This window comes from Cavia porcellus, unplaced genomic scaffold (genome assembly GCF_034190915.1).
Source record: "Cavia porcellus strain 051 isolate PalLab524CR breed Dunkin Hartley unplaced genomic scaffold, mCavPor4.1 scaffold_136, whole genome shotgun sequence".
NCBI classification, from domain to species: Eukaryota; Metazoa; Chordata; class Mammalia; order Rodentia; family Caviidae; genus Cavia; species Cavia porcellus.
The window spans coordinates 383,798-404,664 of record NW_026947619.1 but is presented as its reverse complement, the minus strand read 5'-3'; the positions used below and the strand labels follow the sequence as shown (position 1 = coordinate 404,664).

At 36.5% G+C, this 20,867-nt stretch overlaps 1 long non-coding RNA gene and 1 pseudogene across 1 annotated transcript; both read left to right on the top strand.

The window, feature by feature from the left end:
- The first annotated feature begins 239 nt into the window (after nucleotides 1-239).
- Nucleotides 240-2,324, top strand: LOC134475142 (uncharacterized). The gene is made up of 2 exons (XR_010046108.1): nucleotides 240-728; nucleotides 1,340-2,324. It is a non-coding gene; the product is annotated as an uncharacterized LOC134475142 (long non-coding RNA).
- Nucleotides 2,325-13,323: 10,999 nt separating this feature from the next.
- LOC134475145 (olfactory receptor 8K1-like) lies at nucleotides 13,324-14,437 on the top strand (annotated as a pseudogene).
- Nucleotides 14,438-20,867: the final 6,430 nt, after the last annotated feature.

The following is a 20,867-nucleotide window of genomic DNA, read 5'->3' as shown; positions in this document are numbered from 1 at the left end:
ACTGGGATCACATATTATTAAAAAGTTTCTGCACATCGAAAGAAATCTCTAACATAGCGAAAAGAAAACCCACAAACTGGGAAAAAAATCCTAGTGTACTGTCCCTCAGACAAAGGACTTCTGTCTAAAACATACAAAGAATTAAAAAATCAGACCCCCAAAATTCAAAGACCCCATCCAAAAATGGGCATCAGAGATGAATAAACAATTTTCAGATGAAGAAATACAAATGGTAAATGTTGGGAGCCGTGGCACTGTCAAGTCATCAGACGCGGTGATTGCGAGGCCTGTGGGAAAGTACAAAAGCCTGGGCTAGATTACCCCTCTCATCGAGCCCGCCTGTGTGGCACCTGTTTCTTATCACCCCACTAAGTTCCCGCCTCACAGGGTAGTCTGCCTAGCTATTAATCCTATATATAGCCAGTGCCTCCACCCCCGAGAGAGAGAGAGACTGAAGCACAAAAGGAGCCACGGGGAGCGGACCGGTAGAGGCTTCGGGGCAGACTGAAGCACGGAAGGAGCCGCGGAGAGCGCACCGGTAGAGGCTTCAGGGCAGACTGTATAAGGAGAGAATAAAGAAAAGCCTGACCACCGCCAGACCTTGTCGTGTGTCTTTCCTGCCGGCCGGGAGCGGACATCGACATTTGGAGGCCCGCACGGGGATTGATCAACCCCGAGACGCGGCGGTGGACTGCATTCTCCTACACAGTGCTGCAGCTGCAGGACAGGTGAGTAGAGGATAAGCCTGGGCCCTGGGTGGCGCGCACCTACAGGGTTTGTAGACTCCTCTCAACCTCACGCGTAAGTGGCGGGTTTCTTGGGCCTCACGCGGTGAGTATGAAACATAACACCAGAACTTAAGGTAATAAAAGAGTGTAAAACATAAACATAGAAGTAAAAATAACAGAAGATATATTAAAAATGGGAAACATGCCAAGTAAAGATACACAGCCTTGGTGTTGGTCCTTCGGAGACTCCTAAAGTCCAAGGACCTCAAGGTGGGGCGTAAGACTTTAGAAAATTTCCTTGCAGAGATTGACAGCTTTGCTCCCTGGTTTCTGCCTACAGGGCATGTAAACCTGCCCTCCTGGGAAAAGTTGGGCAGAGACCTTTCCCTAGCAGAGCGGGAGGGTAGAGCTTCAGTCTCTGCTCGTCCATTGTGGGAAATGATACACACGTGCCTAAAGAGTGAGGGTAGTTACGGGGGGAGCTCTCAAGAACTTGTAGAAGTACGCGAGGTGTTTGAACAGGCACAGTGAGGAAGCTCCCGAGAAGGGTCCGTCAAGGAGGGCAGAGATACAAAAGAGGAAGCCGAGGCGCGGTTTGTGTCTTTCCGCAGGAATCGGGACGAGAACCAATGTGGGTCCCAGAGAGGTTGACGCGACAAGTCCCTCGACTGAAGATCAGGCCTGTTCCACCAGAGGCCAACCGCAGACCCAACAACAAGATGAGCCCTAAAAGAACTGCAGGACAATCCCTTTTTGGGGGCCTGGAACGGCTTGCTCCCCTATGTGCTACCCTTGTATACGCATGGCTCGCTCGCATGGCCTACGACCGCGTTTAAAAGTGACAGGCTTCCCACATTCTCCTCCCTAGACAACAACATGTAGCAGGGTGGGTGAGTCAATGACGGGTAAGAGCGTGCCTCCCCAGCACGACTCAACCTAAGCCAGGCCCTACCCCGTTCCGCTCGAAAGCCGCTGGATTGTTAGATAAATTTCTCTCCGAGGGGATTCGTGGAGAGAAATGAGTGCATGCCTATGTGCAACCAGGTTCCGTCCGGTTCATTCCTGGCCCTAGAAAAAAGGACGAGGGCCTGAGGGCCTTGGTGGACCCTGGGACGGCCGACCAGGGTCTACGCTAAGGGCCTACGGTGGGCCTCAGTTCGGGGCATAGGCCTCTGCACTCTATCCAGGACGGGCTGCGATGCGCGTAGCCATCATTTAAAATAAAATAGGGGGAGATGTTGGGAGCCGTGGCACTGTCAAGTCATCAGACGCGGTGATTGCGAGGCCTGTGGGAAAGTACAAAAGCCTGGGCTAGATTACCCCTCTCATCGAGCCCGCCTGTGTGGCACCTGTTTCTTATCACCCCACTAAGTTCCCGCCTCACAGGGTAGTCTGCCTAGCTATTAATCCTATATATAGCCAGTGCCTCCACCCCCGAGAGAGAGAGAGACTGAAGCACAAAAGGAGCCGCGGGGAGCGGACCGGTAGAGGCTTCGGGGCAGACTGAAGCACGGAAGGAGCCGCGGAGAGCGGACCGGTAGAGGCTTCAGGGCAGACTGTATAAGGAGAGAATAAAGAAAAGCCTGACCACCGCCAGACCTTGTCGTGTGTCTTTCCTGCCGGCCGGGAGCGGACATCGACAGGTAAATAAATATATGAAAAAATGTTCAGCATCACTAGTCATTAGAGAAATGCAAATTAAAACCATGCTGAAATTTCATCTCACTCCTGAAAGAATGGCCAATATCAAGAAATCCACCAACAACAAATGCTGGAGAGGCTGTGGGGAAAAAGGAACTCTCCTGCATTGTTGGTGGGAGTGTAGACTAGTGCAACCATTGTGGAGGTCAGTCTGGAGATTTCTCGGAAAGCTAGGACTGGAATCACCAATTGACCCTGCTATTCCACTTCTAGGCATATTCCCAGAAGAACTGAAAACATCATACCACAGTTGATATATGTGCACCCATGTTTATAGCAGCACAATTTGTAATAGCCAGATCTTGAAAACAACCTAAGTGTCCATCACCTGAGGAATGGATAAAAAAGTTGTGGTATTTTTATACAATGAAGTACTACTCAGCTATAAAGAATGATCACATTGAGACATTTATAAATAAATGGACGCAGCTCGAGACCAAACTCATAAGTGAAATAAATCAAACTCACCTCTATAAATACCGAATAGTTTCCCTAGTGTAAGAAATGATAAGAATACATGAAAGTACGTGGTAATCATGATTCCCATTCACATTGGTTTGAAGCCATATAATGTTTTCACTCATTAATTGGAATGGTTTTAATTTGGGTTGTTTTATTTTATTGTCTGTGATACTACAAATAACTATTTTGTAGAAAATACGAGCGTAATAGCTAGCGCTGATTTAATATCATCCTGTTTTGAAACCCCATCAAGTTGTTGTTCATTTGTTTCCATTGGTTCTAACATGTTGTATCTTATTATATCTTAATGTATGTGATAGTATAAGCAAGTTTTTTTATAGACAAAGAGATAATATAGAAATTGATGTTTGGTTTCTGCTAGTTGGTTCTAAGTACCCTGAAATAATTTCATTCTTTTTCACACTGTCTTGATAAATTTGATGCTATAGTATATGAAGTTAGATTCAAATATTTCAAGGAAAGAGTCACTATGGTAACTACTATTAATGTCAAGCTATCTGGGGGGAAACACAACAATGCTTAAATTTTTCGGTTCTGACTGGTGTTGTTCTATTGATGTTTTTTATCTGTCTCCCCCCCTTTTTCTTTCTTTTTTTAATTAATTTATTTCTTAGTATCTTTTAACTAAGGGAAAACTAAATTAAAAATAGTGCGATAGATTATAGTAATTTTTTTTGTTTCCCTATTAACCTGATTTGAACCCCTGTATTGTTCTCCACATCTTGTTCTGACTGATTTTATTATATTCTGTTTCGCTTAATAGTATCAAGTTTGAGGGTATAGGCAACCATTTGGAAGGCAACCAGATATTCTATGATGCCCGTTATTATTTGACTATTATCTTCTTTGGAATCCTGTAAGCTCTCCAATGTGGTTTTATTGGTCTTATGTACAGTTTTATTCAGTTCTTTTATACCAGCTGATATAGGCTACTCTTTTTAGGATAACAAGAGGCATAATGGTAACCACTGTTGAACACCTGGTAATCCTTTTTTTTTTTTTTCATTGTATACTATGTCCATCCTCCTGATCTAACTGACTCTGTTTTTCTTTGTCACATTGGGTTTTTCTTTGGTCCATCTTGTTTTGTTTTGTGTTTTTTGGCTTTTTTAAATCTTTTTTCTTTTCCTCTCCAAAGAAAAAGTTATGAAAACTGTGGAAGTAATGGAAACTAAAATGTGTGATTGTTAGCATAAAAAAGAGAGGAAGGAAAGTGATCTAAAGGATATAATTGCAAGTATATTTATGTGTAGGATAGAGAACCATATTGCTGAGTTTTTCTTGGATCATTGAACAGAACTGACTGCAATCTCACTGTATTAATCTCCACTTTGTATGCTTTAATTTTGCAATCTGGACAGCTGGTTGTAAGATGACAATGTGTGATCTATTAACTGGTGAACTCTTACTGCATATTTTTTCTCTTGAAATTCTATATTACTTCTAGCCTTTTACTGTCTTGCTTCGTTTAGTTTTGTTTTTCTCTTTAAAAAAAGATACAACAGAGAAAGACAGAATTTCGTGTGAAATTTTGAAGACTGAACAGTTATTTTTCTAGGCTGGATCATTCATTCAGAGAAACAATATTTCTCTGAAATGGGTACACTGTCTGAATTTTGCCACTTAGGGAAAACACATAAAACTTCCAGCCACTATGGTTAGACAGATCACAAGGAGTAACATCCATAATTCAGAGATGTCTAATAATCTTAAGACAATGAATGCAATAATTAACATAGAGTCTATTATTTTAAAACTTTCTGAAAATTAGAAACAAAGAAAACACTAATGCAGGAATTGGACTATAAATTTCACTATTTTGGGGGGTCTGGGCAGAAAATTTTATTTTAAACAGGGTAAACTATTCATAACAAAACAGAACAAAGCAGATCAGAAGAAAACAATGCATGTCACACTAATTTCAAAGCAAGACAACAGGAGATTATCACTGGTACCGTAAAGTCTCTTATTTTCTTCTGAATATTTGTCCGTATCTTCACACACAATTCATACACAACAAAATAGTATTAAAGTGATCAGAACAGAATGATGAAGGCATTAGGCCTTGAAAACCAGACAATAGGGAAATCAACAATGGCTACCATAATTGCTCTTGTTCTCTTCAAAATAGCTGTCCATATCTTCTAGTATGTTGAAAATAAACAGTACAAAATACTCAAATCAGTCTGAACAAAGAATAATAATGTTGCTGGATTTCACATCATGATGCTAGGGAATCAGCACTGGATACGTAGTATCTCTTTTTCTTCTAAGTAGCTGTTCATTTCATCATGCATTATATAATCAATTGTCATAAGCTGTTTAGGAGAGGTTTTATGCATGTATGAGTCTCTACATGTTTTCTGTAGCAGACAGAAAAACAAAAAACAAATTCATTGAAAAACATGAAAGAAAAAAGACAAATAAGAATAGTAAAATGCCCAAAACATTGCCAATATAGACCTTCCAAAAAAGGTGGTAGGAGCATAACTAGGGTTGTTGTTTTACATACTAATCTTCAAGAGTTTCTCAGATCATCATACAATGATATGCACAATTGTCCCAATCCTATGAATGCTAACATTTTTCCAAGAAATTATAGAATTTGTAGCACAATCATCTTACCTATTCTGTGTATTTATATAATTTTAAATGTTTTTTTAATTTTCATTCCTTTTTCTTTTTCCTCACTTTCCCTGAGATATTGTTTTTCCCCTTTATGCAGGTTCTTATCCTTTCACTGTATTTTATCTTATGTATTATTATCTGTAGAATAAGAAATTCTCTTGGTTTATAAAAGTATCTGGTATCCTAGAAATTTTAATATTCTCATGTCAAATTGTACCTTCCCATAATTTCTGTGTTTTTTGCAGGGACTTAGGACATTACATGGTTGGCCAAGCACTGTGTCAATGAGCTACAGCCCTCACTGCTCCTGAATTCTTATTGAGGAAAAGGTGGGGACAGTGTAAGATGGTAGCAACTTAGTATTCCCTGTGCAACCAGTAAACTGCTGGAGAGCTAAATAGGGGAATCTTAAGGTAAAAAGATTTCAACAGTAAAGAAACAGAAGCTGCATGTAATGTGAGAAAGTCACCCAAGAACACTGAAAGCCACAGCCTTCCTGACAGTGTGTGGCTATGTGCTCCATGCCAAGCCATATCTGAACTCTTCACAACACCGAATTACAGCCTCACCTCCATGGGATGCCTGATGAAAAGGAGTAACGCATTTCATATGGCGTTCTTTAAAAACACCACAGGCATGAATTCTGAGCTACATGCAAGAATAAAGTATCAAATCAAGTCTATAGCATATTTCTATAGTTGAGAGATTCACACATCAGCTTAACATACAGAGCAATTGAAGACTCATCAAAGAGTTTAAAAAACAAAAGCTTATAAACCAGGTGTGGTGGCTCAAGCTTGTAATCCCAGCACTCAGGAGGCTGAGGCAAGAGGATCGTTGTGAGTTCAAGGCCACTCTGGGCTACAAAGTGAGTTCAAGACCAGCCTGGACTCCAAAATGGGACCCTGTCTCAAGACAAAAAAAAAACCTTAGTACTCTTTATAATTTTTGCCTTAGAAAACACTGGCACTTTAGAATCTCATTTTACCATATGATTATTAAAGTTAATATGAACTTTCTAGAATGAACATGCTTGTGTCAATTTTTATCTAGTACTGCAAATTTTTATATACAATTTTATGGGCCTGGGTAAACTTTGTACCTATTGAGTAAATATTATTTCTTCAGCTTTCAGAATAAGATACATGTAGATAAATCTCATATGGGATCAACACAAGTGCAACAATTAACTGGTTTCCTGGTTATTAATTATAATGCAGACATAATAATAGGTTGCATGATTAAAGTATAAATCTCAGTGGTTTGATATTTTTAGATATCAAATATCACAGTGATCAACTCCATAACAATTTTATTTTCCAAAATGAAGCATGCCCATTCATATATAGCCTTTATTTTCCCTGGAAATTCTCCACCATATCCCTAAGCAAACATCAATCTATTTTAATCTCTAAGGGGTTTCATATTCTTGTCATTTCAAATAAATGTTATAAAATATCTGGTCCTTTGTGGTTATCTTCTTTCACTTAGCAGAAACCTAGAAAATTTTGTCCCGTGAGCTGCAAAACCAAAAAATAAAGGCAAAAAAAGTAAGCAAGTCATACAATGCTTATTTTAGTTTTGTTGTAACTATCTCTGAGAGTGCCCAGGCAGGAAAGAAGGAACTGCCTCAATCCTGCTTGGAGGCCCAAGTCCAGGTTCTACACCCTCTGTCCACTGAGGTCATGTGATTGCAGTGTCCCTGCTTGTCAACATATGACAGCTGCCCTGAGCTACTCAACGCACTTGGCTTTCACTTGTCTGTTAAGGAGTGGACTGCAGTTTTCTGAGTGGTGTTTGACAGCAGTAGATGGATTGTCTTTCATGGATGTTCTGTTATACTGACAACCCCACTCCTATGCTTTGAAAAGTGGGTGTCTTTGTTCTTTGTTTGTCTATGTTTGGCATTCCTAACTTTCTGGTTTCTTCCACTTCAGATCTGGAATAAATAAGTCAAAGAAACTCAGAAAACTTGTAGCTGTGTTGTTCCTTGAGTATAGAGACTTTGTATGACTTGTTTTCTTTTTTCTGCATTTAGTTTTTGGTTAGTTTGTTTTATTATCACACCAAGATGCTCAGTAGCAGAATCAGTAAAGAAGGTACAGCTACTCTGACTTTCTAGAAGCTCAATATCTCTAGTTTTAAGGTGTAAATTCCAAATAAGGACAGATTTTTTCCATGCTTTTCTTTTTACTATTTCATATTTTACTATACATGTCACAAAACTGATGGTGCCTGAAGATTTGTTAATTCCAGCATTTGATCGATTTAGCAATAGAAATAAAATAAATGGAACATTCTGACTTTTAATTTAAATTCTATTTTCAAATATTTGGTCTTTAATGAGTTACTGAAATATTTGTTCTATACTAAGTTTTAAAACATTTTATGCAGCCAGATATTTCAATAATGTAATACTTCAAATAACATGTGGTTTTTACTTTTAGGTATAAGAAAAATGACATTAAAATAACCTAATCTTTGGCTTGTGGCCCACCTTTAGACTCTCATGCACATAGGAGGACTGAATAATAAGTATCTCATATGAAGTATTTTCCTTGCAATCAAGGTTGTACTTATCCCTATTACTGAAGTTACATTTATACCAAAATATTCTTAAGTGTTAACATTAATAACACAAAAAGAATATAAGCAGGAAGCCTTGCAAGCATAAAAATACACTGTTAAAATGTCAAAGGAATATTCATGTCTTCCTGTGTAAACACTTGAATATTAACCACTGATATCATCACGGATAATACAACATTATGAGCACTTAAGCAAACAGATACAAAGAGCATGAAACAAAATAGCTGTTCAAGAAAGGATTGTTTTAGCTCCAAAGCACTGAACAACAAATTAACTACACTGTTGCTGGTCAATATCTTCAACTAGTATTTTGCAGAGAATTTTACATTTATGTTAAAGATATATTAATCTATCACTTTTTATTGGTACTGCTGGGCATGCCTAGTTTCAGTATTAGCTTAATGCAGAGTACATAGTTCTTCTTTGCTCTACATTGTATATTAATCATTTTTATCTTTGCATGTTCAATATTCTTTTGTTTTATGTAACACAGTGTGTGATTTCATCCATTAAGGCGTATATAAACATTCTCTGCTTGATCATATACATTTTATCCTTCAAACTCACTTTATAAAATAATGATGTCTATAAAAATGCATAAAATGTCTTTGCTTCTGGAAACTCATCTGTGAAGTCAGTGTCCTTCATTAAATAAAAAGCAAATTAGTAATTATTTTCAGACTTTCAAATATTTCCTAAATCGCAAGTTAACTACACTAAGATTAGTCACTCTAATTCATGCAGACTGCTTCGTAAAGAAAAACTGAGTTAGCCCATCATTACAGTGCAGCTGTGCAGCACTGTGGGCTGGCTAAAAATTGCCTATTATCACACACAATAGGTCATCTGGATTCATTAGAGTTAAAAGCTCCAGATTTTATCACTACCTACTACTCATGCATTGAAATGTCACACTGACCTGCATATCATGTGTAATAAATGCCATTCAGAAAGTTTTTTTTAACTCAAAAAATATTTTCATGTACTTCTGAAATTTATTGGCAAATGCTTTGCTGAGAATTTGTGTTACAAGAACACTTGTGTTTCTCTTACTGCTTTGTTATCCTGTCTTGCTTGATTTCAGCATCAGGGTAATTCTGATGACTATAAGGGGTGTAGAAAAAATTATTCCCTTTCAATTTACTTGTAATATGTCTGGAAGAAATTATATTCCTTCATCTTGAAAAGTTTAGTGAAATTCAAATGAAAACATCTGGCTCTGGTTTTTCCTGTTCAGAAAATTTATTACTCATTCAACATCATAGTGTGTGATCTCTATAGGTTTTCTAGGTATTTATGATTCAGAATTTGCATGTTATATATGCCCAGAAACTAATTCATATCTTCTAGAGGTTCTGATTTATTAGAATACAGCTTTCTGTAAAAATCCCTAAGATCCTTTGTATTTCTGTGGTGTCACTTACAATACCTTCTTCTTCTTCTTCTTCTTCTTCTTCTTCTTCTTCTTCTTCTTCTTCTTCTTCTTCTTCTTCTTCTTCTTCTGTTCTAACTATCTTTGTCTGACAAAATATCTTCTTTTATTCATTGGCTCTTCCCTCTTGTTTTCAAGGTTTTATCTCAGGAATAGAAGGATGATTCAACTTACAAGTCTAGAAATCTAACACAGTACATCAACAAAGCATGAGGAAAATGCATATGATTATGATAAAATATTAGATGAAATTCTATATCACTTCATGATAAAAATTGAAATTGCCGAAGTTGGAATGGGGAAATAAATTCAACAAAGTTGCAAAATACATACTCAATAAACAAACCTCAGTAGCACTGATATCAAACAATAATTAACTTACTGAAAAAAGTCATGGAAACAATTTCAAATAAAATGACTCCAAATAGTAAAACATCTAGAAAGACATTTAACCCAGAAAGTGAGAAAAGTCTGCAGTGAAAATTTAAAAATTCTGATGAAGGAAAATGAAGAGGAAAAAGAAGACTTTCTGTGTCCATTCACTGAAATCAATAAACCTCTTTTATGTGTTTTCAGAATCCAGAGTAATTCATAGCTTCAACTCAAAGTGTCAATGGCCTTCTTCATACAACTGGAAAAGTAATTCTAAAATTAATGTGCAAGTAAAAAGATGTCACCTAGTCACAAAATATTGAGGAAAAATGAAAAATGGTAAAGATAAAATCTTATTTCACTTTAAAATATATTACATTGCCATAATAATCAAATAGCATGTTTGTGGCATAAAATAACATGAACACAACAGAACAGAGGGGCCATAAATGACCCTCTGCATGGGAAAGCCTTGCAGAATGGAAGACAAATTCTGAACTATTCACCTAATAAATAATGCTTTGTAGAACTATAAGGAGAGTTTTATACAAGTGGACATTTTTCAAAATGCAGAATTCAAATGACTCACAAATTTATGTAAAAAAAATGATCAAAATCTTTATCCATCAGGGAAAGGACGGTTAAAACTACTATGAATCATCATCTCACACCTGTCACAATAACTTCATTAAAAAAAGAAAACAAACCCCGTCAGTTGTCTTATGTGAGAAACTCAAGTTATAAAACAATTTTTAGGAACAAAATAAAAAGTAAGGAAATAGGGAAATAGATTTTTGGAAAATGGGGAGGAAATCTAGAGGTAGAGGGTAGGAGAGAAAGGGAAAATAAATGAAAAGAATTAGGGTATGTTAAATTCATGCAGCTACACCCTAACATGAGTGCAAACACAAGGACTGCACATGTGCACCATTTAAAAATTTAACAAGGGGCTGGGGGTTTAGCTCAGCAGCATAAGCGCCTGCCTTGCAAGCAGGCAGTCATGAGTTCGATCCCTTGTACTGATAAAAACGAAAAAGACAAAAAAAAAATAAAAATAAAAATTTAATAGACATACAAACAATGCTGAATAGCATTTGGGGTAAAGGTGCCTCTTTACTATTGGTGGAAATGTAAATGATACAGCCACTGCAGAGAATAGCACAGAGCTTCTAAAACTAAAGTGAAAATTGAACTACTTACTACAGGAGTCAGTTTTCTCATTTTGTGACATATATATAAAAAACCCATTGAGACAAAAAAGGAAATCACAATATCAAAGAGATACTTGGCCACCATACTTACTGATGCATTTTTTGCAATAGCCAAACAAGGGACACAGCCTGAGTGTTCCACACACATGGCACATATACATGGTATGATATTATTTTACCATGAAAAAAATGAAATCCTATCATTTCTGACAACATAACAGCAAATACACATCCTTGAATTTCTAAAAATTGGTGAAAAACACAAATTCTTAAAATAGCTCCAGAGTAAAGGTAAAACATACATATAAGGAAACAATGGACACTGATTTTTTTTACAAAAACTATGCATATCCTAGGATATTATATAACATTAATTTATGATCTCATATCCAAAAACATTCTCAAGAAATCAATTTCATCATTGAATGTTGTGTGATATATTTCTTGGAATTCAATCATACATTTATCCATGCATTGTACAAATGGCCTCTGCTTAATATTTTTCAGACATTGTGTAGTTGAATGGTCACAGAGGCCTATTTGTGGCTTCTGGTGTTTGGTGATTCTATATGATCTTTTTATTCCATTAAGTTACTATCCCAATGAAGTATTTGGAGGCTAATTAACAGATAAGCAAGCCACTCCTCCTCAGGTAATTATGTGCATTTTGTTTCTCCACAAATTGCATTTAATCTGCAACAGAATGAGTCTTGAAGATCAAAAAGAAAATATGAATCAGTTTTTTAACACCTGCCATAATTAAAACCAGACGATTCTAAAGCAGAACTCCAGTGGAGTAGACACATTCATCTTTAATAGATTCTAAGAGCATGTAATTTAAAATGCATTATAGCCAGGGATGTGCGATGGCCTTCAAATATGCAAAAGAATTTCATCCTTTGGAATACATGTTGTCTTCCAAATGATGCCAAGTCAGGCTGAGCCTGCTCTTCACTTCCCAACACTCCCTGCATTCACAGCAGTTTAGTTTTCAATCATCCATTATTTACACCAGCACATTGTCTCAGGCATCTGTTTTAATCAGGGCTTTGTCGTTATTCATCTGGTATTTCTTCTGTTCCATTCCTGTTTCACATCTCTTCAGAGTCCCCTTCATGGAGAGGGGGCCTCCTGGACTATTATTCATTTATATCTCCAAAAATTTACTTATTAATTTATTGATGAGACAGGAGCTTGCTAAGAGGCTAAGTTACCCATGCCAAGTGCAGCCTTGCAGCTCTCCTGCCTCAGCTGCCAAAGTGCCTGGATTTCTGTACTGGCTCACCACATTCAGGTTGAGATTAGAGTCCTGAGGTAGAATGGCACCTGTCTTCATTGGTAATAGGCTAAGTGGAGCTTGTTAAGTTACTAAGTTCTCTAAGCCTGTTTCCTTGCTTTTCCATAAGTTTCTATTACTACCTTCTTCCTGGTGTATTGTGTGGATCATATTAATATTTGTAAAATGCTTAAAAATTGGCTGGCAGCAAATGTACACACTTCAGATGTTGAAACTCGTTTGTGTTCTTCTTTCTGTGGTGCATTTTTCTCATTATTATCCCTGAAGGAGGTTAAAAGATGCATAATCATACCATTTGGCCCACTCCTTTTCTGCAGCAGGGGATATGTGAGGTTGTTAGGAGCAGTTATTCATCATGAAAGATGGACAGATGTGGCAAAAGCGGATGGGGATACCAACATCATTCAAATGCTCATATTAGAGTACTGGATTTTATGATCAGTTAATAAGCTGAGATGTATTAAAAGATTTATTCAACTGAGGTTTTCAAAATCTTTCTACTCTTGCTTCTTTAAACACACTTGATGATTGGCATTATGGTAAGGTTCATTGTTTAGATGCAGATGTATGTTCCATAAATCACATGAGAAATTTGAAAAGCTAAAATAATACAGTTCTGTTAATGTAGTTAAATGACCTGGGACTTAAAGACATGTGTATTAGTATCTACATGAGAACAACTTCTTTGAAATATCTTGCCATCTAAAGTTTTGTTGAATGTGAGTGTAGTTCTGCATGATTTTGGCCTGGTGCGAAGCATAACAGTCTACTTAGTATCTGAGACAAAGATATCTGTAAGTGGTATACACCATACTGCAAATTCTCTTAGATGGTATTTCAAATATAACTGGTGTTGATATTATCCTTACACAGGTTTTCGAGATGAACCATATGGAGACGCTCAATCATAATGCAGTGACTCAGGTTACATGATAATAAAATCATGGGAGTCACTGAAAACTCTAGCATCCAGGGAACGTTTTTTGCAATATTTCTCTTATACTTGGCAGTGATAGGCTACCTGAATATGGGCATCTTGACCCATTTGGACTCTAAGCTACACAAACCCATGCATTTTTCCCTAGTCATTTATCAATAATTGATCTTGGTTACTCCAATGTCATTGGCCCAAAGATGATGATACATTTTTTAGCACACAAAAACACCATTTCCTACAGTAGTTGTGATACCCAGTTGGTATTCTTTGAGATTGTCATCATTACTAAACTGTCCATACTCTCAGCAATGGCCTGTGATCACTATGTAGCCATCTTCAAACCTCTCACGTACATGGTCATCATGGCAGACAGGGTATGTTGGGGTTTGGTTATTGTTCCTTACCTCTATAGCACCTTTGTGTCACTGTTGCTCACAGTGAAGTTGTTTACATTGTCCTTTTGTGGCTCTAACATCATCAGGTATTATTTACTGTGACTGTCTTCCTCTAATGACCATGCTTTACTCTGATACACATGAATTAGAGCTGATAATCTTGACTTCTCTGGCTGTAATCTGCTGTCCTCATTCCTGATTGTTCTCATATGTTAAATATTTACTCTTGTGACCATTGTCAGGATGAACTCTACTGAGGGGAGGTGCAAAGTCTTCTCCACCTGTAGCTCCCATCTGACTGTGGTGGCTGTATTCTAAGGCACATTGCTATTTATTTCCCTCCAGCCCAAATCCAGCCATACTTTCAATGTTGATAAAATGTCCTCTGTGTTTTATACCTTGGTTATCCCAAAGATAGAACCCATTGATCTACAACCTGCACAACCAAGAAGTAAAAGATCCCCTCAAGAGAACCTTAACTCATCGATTCAAAATTCCCACCCAACATTCAATCTGTCTTTGCTTAATGTTCCATCACTGCACTTTAGTATTAAAAAGTAGAAATACTTTGCAATTTGTCTTCTTCTTAATCAGTAATTCTTATATCAAACTGTACTCTTTTTCACCTAGAAAAAACAATAAATATTGTACTCACCTAATATAAGCCAAAGCAATATTCTTGATTATATAGGAACTTTTATTAGTTACCAATAAGAAAATCTTGAAAATAAAATCTCTTATCACAGATGACTGTTCTCACATGAAACATGTCCAGTTCTATCTTCAAGATATGCAGTTAAAGGCTCCTCATATATATCATTAGCTGTTTCTGTATACTATAAAAAAGATCCAGAAAAAACAAGGGAACCTTGAAAATAAAAGTTGGAAAACTAAAACCATATATCTGAAGACTGCTTATATACCAGAATTACATAATGTAATGAAACATTTGAAAAAACTAGACTGAAGGAAAGGAATACCGACGTGGTGTGTGTGTGTGTGTGTGTGTGTGTGTGTGTAGAGTGAAAACAGAGGTTACAAGAACAACATAAGCTTTTAGCCAAAGGTCAGTGTATGATGGGTATTTTGTGCAGTGAGCATAGTTGTGTGTCACAAAGCTGTCTTTAGCACATTCACAGAAGTTTCAGTTTGATGACAACCATATGGATTAGCAGAGTCCAGTGGCACAGAACAGAGTGACTGCAGATTTATTGGACAAAATGGCTTTGGTCAGGTGAGGATTTCTGCTTCAACACATCAAGAACAAAAATGCCCATTTACTAAACATAGACAAGACATATGAAACGTGCTTCACAGTGTAAATACCCAAATGATCCACGACTGAATGATAAATAGGAGGCCCCAGTATGCTTGTTCTTCAGTGAAATAAAGTTACAACAACCATAAGAAACTACTTGCCAACCAAGTGTTTGAGAAAAATTAAGTAAACTTGTACTACTTGTGGCCAAGGCAGACAGTTCACAAGGTTTGAGTCCAGCTTTTGCAAATTAATGATACTATACTTCAAAATAAAAATAAAAAGGTAAAGGATTGTAGTTCCCAGGTAGAATACTGGTCTACCATGACTGAAGCACTGGATTAAATCCTTAGTACTGCAAATACTATTATTAGTAGACTACTAAAAATAAATTATGACTTGTCAAACTGATATCAACTATCATTTACTAATTGCAGTGCTCGAAATCATCCTACATTGCTAACTGGATTCTGCAATAATAGGTTAGCAGTTTAAAATACTGTTCAATATATAATGATTTTATGATTCAGAAATTGATTTTTATTTATAAAGGGTGAAAATATATCCAGAAAAATACATATATATCCTTGTCACTGATAGGTTTATTTAAATTACCAGAAAAAGACAATATTTTATTTTTCATCAAGGACTAAAAATGAGTTATGAAATGTTTATACACTGGACAAAGCTCAGCAGTAATGTGCAGTGATCTACACAGACACAGAGCAGCGTGGTAAACCATCGGTAATAGTAACCAAAAATATTACATCATGTTATTCTTTCTATGTCAAGGTCTAAAGCAAGTTAGCTAGTCCAACATAATAAAAATCATATGGATCATGATCTAGGATAGGATATGGGGAAATGATTGAAAAGAGACATTAGGAAATATTTTAGCATGATGTAAATACTCTCTGAATTTGGAGCAGAAATAAAAATGTGGTAGTGCCATTCATACATATGAAGAATTTTGAAAAGTAATCTGTTAGTGTTTTAACAAAAAATCAAAGTGATAAAATACTTTTGTTTATTTTTTCAGGCTTCCAAGTAGTAATTGCTAAATAAAAATGGTATATTTGTAGGGTGCTGTGATTATACTGATTCTATACTTGTTTACTGTGATCAATATGATTTATATATCCATTACCTCACAGCTGACGTGGGTGCATGTGTGTTGAGAACATTTAATATCTATCTTGTTAGCATCATTTTGAGTAATTCAGTATTATGAACCATAGTTATTATGCGGAACATAAGCTCTTCCGAATATGCTTGTCCTCTGTTACTGAATCTTTGTTTTGTTTTATCTTTTGAAATAGGATCTGGCTATGTAGTTCCTATTGGACTTGAACTCAGAAATACTCCTGCTTCAGCCTCTCAAGTACTTGAAATGCATGCACCCCATCATATCCAGCTTTGCATGAAACCCTCCATATCCAACTTTGTAAGTAAATCTTTGCAAATTTTATGGACATTATCAAATTAATTCCACCCACCTCCAGCATTTGGTGACTATTAATCCCTTGATCAATTTAGAGTTTTCCTTTTCTGATTTTATATGAGTGTTATCATGTAATAACAGATAACTTTTTAATTATTAATTTGTTTTCTTGTCAAAAGCTTTCCTCAAATTTCTCTGTAATTCATATAGATAAAAGCTTAAAATAACATACGATTATTTACTTGCATATGACTTACTTGTTTAATAAGTTTGTAGCCATATATATTCCAGAGTTTCATTATATTTAATAATGATCTTATGAAGATTTTTTTATTTGTATAATTTATTTTAATTCCACAGTATAGATTCCAGGTGCAAGATTTTGCATAACAAAGAAATCATTTTTTCAATTCTTTGAGGACTTAATGTGAGAGAATTAAAATAATTGTATTCCACAGTTTAAGGTACATGAGAATAGTGAATCCAGCAAAGTTTCTTTATTAACTTATTTTCAGTCCTTCTTATGAGCTAAATTGTGTCCAAATTCATATGTTGAAAACCTAAACCTTACCACCTCATATTGTGGCAGTGTTTGATCATTGGGCTTTTAAAGACTATTTAAATTAAAGTTGGCTCACTCAGCTGCATCTGAACCCAGTAAAACTTCAGTTCTTATAAGAAGCACAGATGAGGTTGAGGAGCAAGAATCACACACACAGGGGTAGGCTAAGCAAGAGAGGACACAGTGAGAAGCAAGCTATTTGACCAAGAAGAAAACAAAGCCTAGATATCTCTGTCTTGAATTCGTGACTTTTAGGACTATAATTGTTTAAACCATTTTCTGTATGGTATTTTGTTATAACAAGCATCAAAATTCAATACTCTTTTTACCTTTATTTCTCTTTTTCTAATCACAGTGTATCCTACCTAACCAAAACCAGGGCCTTTAACAATAAAGGTCTGAATCACCTCTTTTGCATGTCCAAGGCTCTTATGAAGTCAAGTGAGCATACAAGAACATTGGGAATGGACAGTCCAGGTGATTATGATCTAAAAAATGCAGAGAATGGGCCGGACCAATGCGATATGTGGTAGCTGCCTTTTCAGCTCTGTGCTAAGGTGGCTGATGTTTGAAATGTTGGCTATATAATGGGACAAAGCAAGCTCACAAAGGCACTCTTACGTGGTTTGGAAAACCCCCTCTATGTAATAACTGAGTGTGGACAGCACTGCTTTACAGCCACGTGTCACTGGACACTTCCCTAGTTACCCACTGTCCAGTCTGCCACCAGTGGACTGTGGTTATAAACTAGTCCGACCACAGCCACTATTGCATTTATGGGCATCTTCTGACACTTTTCTGCCTATCCATGTATCCCTGGACTCTGTCCTTTTCTGCTAGTGGATCTCAACTCACTCCATCCTTTCCTAGTGATATCATAATAAATCTTAACCTCCACCAACCATTACCAAGTGTTTTCTTTGGCTGATTGGCAGCCTGCTTCACAGCAACAAGCACACCCGCAATGTGGACAGGATGCACATTAGTCACCACGAGGGACCCATGCCAGAATAGTTAGTGTGACTGTGTTGGTTTTCCAGGGTCCATTTCACTATTACATTCTGTCCACGCTGCCTGTTAACACCTCATACTAGACACTGTATAGATAAAATACAGATATCTGAGACATTCAATATGGAAAAATACAGTTTTTCATCAGGAAATTTATAGACATTGTCTCTTACAAAAACTATGTTTGACTCTTTTCTAGGAGTTGTCTACACTCTTGTCTCCTCCAAAATGGAAGCTTAAAGGAAAGATGAAAAGAATAATTTCATTTCATAAGTATTGTCTTTTAGAGAATATGTCTGTCTTTTGCCATCCTGGAAATAATGACTATGCCAGATCTAATGGAGAAAGGCAACGAGAGATGATGGTGTTACAAACATGCTTTCTATATATACAGTTTGCTCTAATTTTGCTGCTACATCTCAAGTTTCTAGCTCCTGAGTATGATATATTTATATTTTTTTTTCAATAGTGAATCTCGAGTTGGAAGTGAGAGCCTCTGACAGATGCACCTTAATCACTGTTTAGCTGTCATGGAGATGAATTCAATTACATAATACAGTCTTAGAGTACCAGGAAGGCTCAAAAGGAGGCTTTTTGATGCCTCCAGGGGATCTTGTTAAGGAACCAGCTCCAGGGACATCCTCCTCACCAATGACCCAGGAAATGAGTGGATTAGGAGACACTTGGAGCTCAGTTGAGCTTTCAAAGGCTTGTAGAGCCCTTCAGCTCTAGCTGATGCCACAGGTAGAGTCTCTCTAAGACGCTGATTCTTCCAGAGAGGTGGGTGGATAAAAGTGAATTTTAGTTTTGTATAATCACCTTTAAAACTGCAAACCAAGTTTTAAAGTAAGCCATATTTCTCTAACACTAGAAGATATTATGAATTACACATAGCAATCCAGTAATATAATACAATGTAGTACTGATACTAATGTCAATTTATAACATTTTAAACATTTTTAGAAATATAAAGTATCAGATATGTCCCCCATAGCTATGTTTACAAATTTGAATTGTTTTTGTCTCACTTGTTAAGTAATGAATATCATTACTATAGCAAATGATGTTGCTTAGTGTACTTGATTATGTCTTTATTGCAGTTTTCTTTTCTAAAATACATATTTTATAGTTTTATCTTTGGTGTTATAAAAGTGAATATACAAGTAGTACTAAATCTCAGAAGTATGCCCTTTCTTGAGAACATAACTATGGATTACCAATTTTTATCAGGCAATTCATCAATTAAATGTGATGACATAAAGCCAAACGCATCAAACAGTTTATGTGATCAGTGAAGCAGTCAAACATTTAAATAGACCATGTGTCACACAGTAAAAATTTTCCTTCCAACTGTTTAGTTTAAAATATGCAAAAAAGAAGGACATCAAGTGGATACCAAAAAATCTGGATTTCTGAGAAGAGGTCCTTGTCATCCTAAGATGCTAGAACACTTTCTCTGTAGCAGCCTACATCGCCAGTTTAATGGGACAAGCTCTCTGCACATTTTCAAGTGAAAAATAAAACACACAAAGAAAATCTCCAATTTCTGGTTTCCAATAACCCAAATAACCTCAAGTGAAATGGTCAAAAATAAGTTAACTTTCTTTTTTCTTATCATCCCTAAATTAGAATCCTCGTCAGTGGGAAAGGTGGATTAAATGAGGATCATAGATGTTGTGCTTAAAGACAAAAAACAGATGAAATAGACAAAAAATACTCTCATAATACTGAAGCTATCAAGTAGTTGAAAGACTAACTGTACTAGAGTGCTCTAGATTTTAGCATCTGATTGCCTGAAACCTTAATAAACACTCTATAAACAGCCAAACAGAGTATTTGGAAAATATTACTTTGGTCACTGGATCTTAAAATATTTATTTAAAAAATCTCATGGACATTCACTAAACTGGCAAAAAATAAAAACTCATAAAATTCCAGCTTTACAGAGTCCAACCTGTCATTTAAAAAAAAATTTGTAACAGGAATAGAACTCACAACCTCGAGATTGCCAGGCAGGCTCTGTGCCATTGAGCTATATCCCCATCCCCATCTGATATTTCTTCATTCTTTCACACAGCTCGCAGCCTGCACATCCAGCCTCACACGGGTTATGTTGAAAGGAGCAATGTGTTTCCACATCCAACTCTTCTCCATTCATTGTCTTCTCTCAACTTCTACATCCCTGCTTTTTTCTACCCATCATTATCTTACTTCAGAAACCTGTGACAACCACCTTGGAGCAGGTTAAACTTTTTAAAATGTCCACTCATGCCTGGTGCCAGATTTTATCAATTCCATAAACCATTGTATTCATAATTGCAGGAGTAATGGATGTGAAGCTCAAAGCTGATCACATTAATCACATATTTCAATAGTTCTCTGAGATTTATAATTCACTTACAAGAGATAAATACTGAAAGATAAATGGATCAATTCATTTATGTCTCAATTTATTCATTTTAATCAAGTCACACTCTTAAGCAACACTTCCCTACACATAAAAAAAGAAAAGCTTAAATTTAAAAGGATGTACTACTAATGCTAAGAAAGCTAACTCAGGTAGCTTTCTTTGCTTCAACCTCGTACCTGGAATTCTAGGCTTTTTTGTCTATGATTCATTCAATAGTGTATAACATTAGGAAACACTTTAGGTTTCACTAAAATGCCACATTCCTAGAAAGTACTCTCCTAACAAACTGCGTGTTGTTCTCCGAGGACATCCTAATGCATCTTGCTTTTTAGCTTACTCACTACTCTTAATACATCCAAGAATTATATGTTTGGAATACTCTGCTTTTAGAGACTTTTTGCTCCATTATCAG